Here is a 5,086-nt window from a genome sequence, read left to right as displayed (position 1 = left end):
TAGTTGTTGTTGTTGTGTTTCTCTTTCTGTCAGTGATTCTGTTTGTTAACAGCAGGTGTTCATCATTAATGCTCAATCAGCATTTAATTAATCACTTAATTACTTAACTGCAAGTTTGAACACTTACATGGTTTAAACCAAAGGGAATTTGTTTACTCAAACGGTTTGAGTTACCCTAACTTGTTGGGTTTTGCAGTGTAGTTGGGAAGCTGTTCTTTAACACAAAAAACAAAAAATTGTATAAAAATAGAATATGTGGAAAAAAGAAGAAAAAAAACATTGTCTGTAGTTCAGTGTCTAAGCTTTGAAGGTATTAAAGTATTAAAGCTTTGAATGTTTTGTAGAATATGAAAACGCATGAAATATTAATCTGCGGTCTGAGACTGACAGCTGCCTGTTCTGTGTATGAAGAGCATTTACATAGAGAGACACTTTGCATGAGAGTGTTTATAGTGCTGTGAGTTTAACACTTCATGACTGAGAGCAGAACACAACACAATCTTCATCATCACACAAGACACAACAACAACAATGAACAACATCATCATCATCTGGACTCTGTGCGTGTATATACAGGGTAAGGTTTTCATAAAACCATTAAAATAAAATATTATATTATTAACATCAGTGAATGTTACACGTAGATCCTGCTCTTTCTAAGTCTAACTATGTTTCTAGGTTTCAGTGGGCAGGTGACTGTGACTCAGACTCCCTCTGTTAAAACTGTTCAGATTGGTGAATCGGTCACTATAAACTGCAAAACAAACACGGTAGTGCATGATGGCTGTGTAGGTTCATATACGTGTATGGCCTGGTATCAGCAGAAATCTGGAGAAGCTCCTAAACTCTTGATTCATTCTGCAAATCAAAGAGAGTCAAACACTCCATCTAGATTCAGTGGCAGCGGATCCAGAACTGATTTCACTCTGACCATCAGTGGAGTCGAGACTGAAGATTCAGGACATTATTATTGTCAGAGTTTCCACTATCCAAACAGTAAATATGTGTTCACACAGTGATAAAGAGTCGTACAAAAACCTCCGTCAGTCAGAGTCACAGTGACTGCACTGATACAGCTGAGAGATACTGCAGCTGCTGATGGATGTGAATCATCTCAAACACTCTTGTCTGTAGATCATTATATTATAATACAGAACACTATCTATCTGATAATGAATTTAATCTGCTCTGGTTAGGTTAATCGCTATGATATCTGAACAAAAAAGGCTTAACACTCAACATCTCAAAAAATAATCCGTTGCAAAAACTTTATTAAACTTTATTATATTTTAAAATAAAATACTGTAACACTGTTAATGACCAATTCTCACTATTAATTAGCATGCATGTTACTAGCATTTTGGCTCTTCAGTGGTTCTTATAAAGCACATTTTAATGCATTATTCTGCATGACCATATTCTACATCCTTTTATACTCCATAACTATTAATAAGCAGCACATTAAGAGTTTATTCAGGCAAATGTCTTAGTTAATAGTTGTTTAATCATGAGAACTGAATTCAAATAAAGTTTTCTCTGGCTTGTACAAAGTTAATTTTGATCTGTGTTGCGGTTAGTTTAACCACTATAGAGGATGAACAAAATAAAGTCTTGATGCTGAACATCCCAAAATATCATCCATTGTCAACAGAGTTGCAGTCAAAAACTGAATTAACTGAATTATTATATTTAACAACTAAAATACAAATAATCACAACACATATATGGTGCCTGTGCAGCAGCATGTCAGACTGTGAGGTCAAAAACACATTTGAAGCGTCACATTTTAAAAGAAGAACCTGGATGATCCTCGAGACTTACTTCCCAGATAGCAACATATTCTCGGCCCAGCACCGGCCCTCATCTGGCACATGTGGAATGATGATCCGGCCCACATCTGGCACATGTGGAATGATGATCCGGCCCACATTTTATGTTTACTTTGTGTAAGAAAATATCTAAATTAATCAGCTTTTATTGGGTTTAAAGTATTAGCTCTTTATAACCATGTGTAGGCCTGCTGCAATTTATATTAAATATGTACGTAATGAGCTTGCTTCAGTTTGCTTTTCAAAAGTAAGTGTCACAGGTCGAGTGGGCCAAGCTAGACTGCACCCACCCCTGAACCAGGACCACCTCGAGGAGCGTGTCAGAGGGAAGAGTCAGAGACAGAGAATAAATTTAACAAGTTTTATTTTGAAGTAAAAGCAAATTGGAAATCCTAATATAAAATCTTCTTCCTTGTTGCCCTCAAAAATCGAGGGTGAACGGTGCTGCGACTAGAGACTCCCCCGCCCTCTTCCTCAGTGCAGACCCTGCAGCAGATGGCCGGCGAACAAGTGGATGGTCAAGTAGGTCTTTCACAGGTGGGGATGCAGTTGGCAAGTGAGCGGTCCGATAAGTCTGCCCTGGTAAGGAGGTAATTCCAACCTTCCTTCCTTCTTTCACAAGTGCGAAATTTGGGGCAGATGGATATCAGTCAGGTGCGTATACGGCAGGTACACGATCTTATGGTGGGGTGGCTAGGGGAGTCTTTCTTGGGTAAGTAGATAATTCCAACCTTCCTTCCTTCTTTCACAGATACGGAATTTGGGGCAGGTGGATATCAGTCAGGTACGTATACGGCAGGTACACGGTCTTATGGTAGGGTGGCTAGGGGAGTCTTTCTTGGGTAAGTAGATAATTCCAACCTTCCTTCCTTCTTTCACAGATACGGAATTTGGGGCAGGTGGATATCAGTCAGGTACGTATACGGCAGGTACACAATCTTATGGTGGGATGACTAGGGGAGTCTTCCTCGGGTAAGGTGTGATCGGGCTCTTCTACTTTCTTTGCAGCACCAGAGCAGGGCCTTCAGCAGGTACACGGCAAGCCGGTGAGTAACTAGGAAGGGGGCACACTGAATGGCGGCTCCAACACGGCACACTGTTCCCACGCTTGCTCGCAGCGGGAGCGGGCACTTCTCCAGTGCAAGGGGGGTTACAAGTGGTAACGGACTCCACGTCGACTGCTGAACGGGGATTCTTCTGACACCGACAGAGTGGATATTCCAGACAGAGTGTGCCAGCCTCACGTTCGTGACAGAGGGACAGCCCCTTCTCCCAACACAGGTGACTATAAGGATGCAGCAGACTCGAAGTCGACAGGCTGCACAAGGCTTCTACTGAGACAGACAGAATGAATGCTTCAGACAAAGTATACAGTTCCACATGCGTTGAAAGGAGCGAACACTTCCCACAGTATAGTTAAGTTGCAGGGATACAACAGACTCGAAGTCAACAGGCCGAACAGGGCTTCTTCTAACACAGGCAAAATGAATATTTCAGACAGAGCGTGCCAACCTCACATTCGGGGCAGAGGGACAGTCGCTTCTCCCAGCACAGGTGGGCCACAAGGATACAGCAGACTCGAAGCTGACAGGCTGCACGAGGCTTTTACTGAGACAGACAGTGAACATTGCAACAGGGCATCTCCTCTCCTATTAGGGCAACAGAGGGGTTAATTCAAATCCCAGATGATAATTCTTCAACATCCAAACAGTTAAAACAGATCAATGTCACAGAACTCTCACTATTGACGGTAGACCAGCATAACACAGGGAGAGTGCACGGCAAAAGGGAATATATCTTCCACACACACGGCAATTCCACTTCAAGCATATAATGTGGGGGAAACGTCAATCATCGGCACTGCAAACTCACTTCACAAGTGCAATTTAAAGCCAGCACTCACCCTTGGGTCTCTGTGCGAGGGGCCGTGATCATCAATACTGCTGAGGATGGTTTAGGATGTCTTTCTTCACATACACAGGCAGAGTTCACCTCACCATTTTTAATGGAGGGAGAGATAAGAGATCGGTAATGAATCAATACAATCCACTCAGTGATATTTATAAACGTGATCCAAACACTCCCAGCCACATCCAATTCAGTGTCAAACACATGTAATTACGAGACTCCGTTCTCAGTTACTTAGCTCTTCTCCAATGCAAACGGGGTATTTCACTCTCCCTCTGTTGTCCTCAGGTCTCTCATCAAGCCAACACTCTCCTCTTCATTCACCCGTACTCAAATAACTGCAACCACCCAATAAAACAACTTCTCACGGGGGAGAAAAGACCGACCACAACCGCCTCTCTCTCCTGCCTTTTATCCTCTCAAATACTGACGGGGCTTCTTCCAAACTCTCCGAGTAAATTCCCCACACCTGTCGCCAATCTGTTGGGGTTGTCATGACAACAGACACACACTCAGGCCGGGGGACGGAGTTTCACTCACAAGTGTCCCACCGGAAACACTGCTTCAGCGGGAATAAGTTCCATATGCTTTTTGTCACATCGTGACATAAGATATAAAAAAAAAACATTTGTAACATTTTAATATATTTTATGAAGCAGATTAATTCACTACTCTGTAAGTACACTATAGCTATATGTGTTATATGCTATAAGTGCATTATTGTATAAACTTACAATGTGTATTAATATTACTTAGTTATTTATCCTTTTTTATTTTTTTAAGTGTTATGAGTATATCTCTATATATAAATGTTATGTCCTGTGTCTGTAATCCATGGGGCAAGAAGTCTCTGTATGTCTTGTGTATTGGACTGTGAAAATAAAGATGAATAAAGATTTTCAATGTTCATGTATTATATAAAAAAAAACAAAATGTCAACTATGATTAAGCATTATAATTTTAATATTGTATTAAAATAAAATAAATATAAATTATATAAACATACAATCAATGATGTTATATTCATAATGTTATTTTCAGTAATACAGGTATAACTGTAATGTTCTACAAATGGATAAAAAGAGCTCTGCCATAGCATTTCACTGATCTTTCATTTATTATGTATTTTGGTCAAGATATTATATATGCTGCTGTACTCTGGCATTTTATGTTTATGTTTAATAATTTATTTTGAATGATTTTGGACATTTTATACTATTTTGAATACTGAAAAATGACATTTGTTTTGTAACTTGAAATGTTATTGAATCACATTAAAAATAAATATAAAAATACTATTTGGTCCCACTTCATACTTGGTGGCCTTAACTATTATGTACTTACATCAA

General features: G+C 39.9%; 1 long non-coding RNA gene across 1 annotated transcript; it reads left to right on the top strand.

The window, feature by feature from the left end:
* The first annotated feature begins 449 nt into the window (after positions 1-449).
* LOC306867130 lies at positions 450-4,710 on the top strand. Its single transcript, XR_013783990.1, has 3 exons — positions 450-577; positions 679-2,080; positions 4,349-4,710. It is a non-coding gene; the product is annotated as an uncharacterized lncRNA (long non-coding RNA).
* Positions 4,711-5,086: the final 376 nt, after the last annotated feature.

The sequence above is a fragment of the Barbus barbus genome, assembly GCF_936440315.1.
Source record: "Barbus barbus genome assembly, chromosome: 48".
NCBI lineage: Eukaryota > Metazoa > Chordata > Actinopteri > Cypriniformes > Cyprinidae > Barbus > Barbus barbus.
This window is presented reverse-complemented; position numbering and strand designations above follow the sequence as displayed.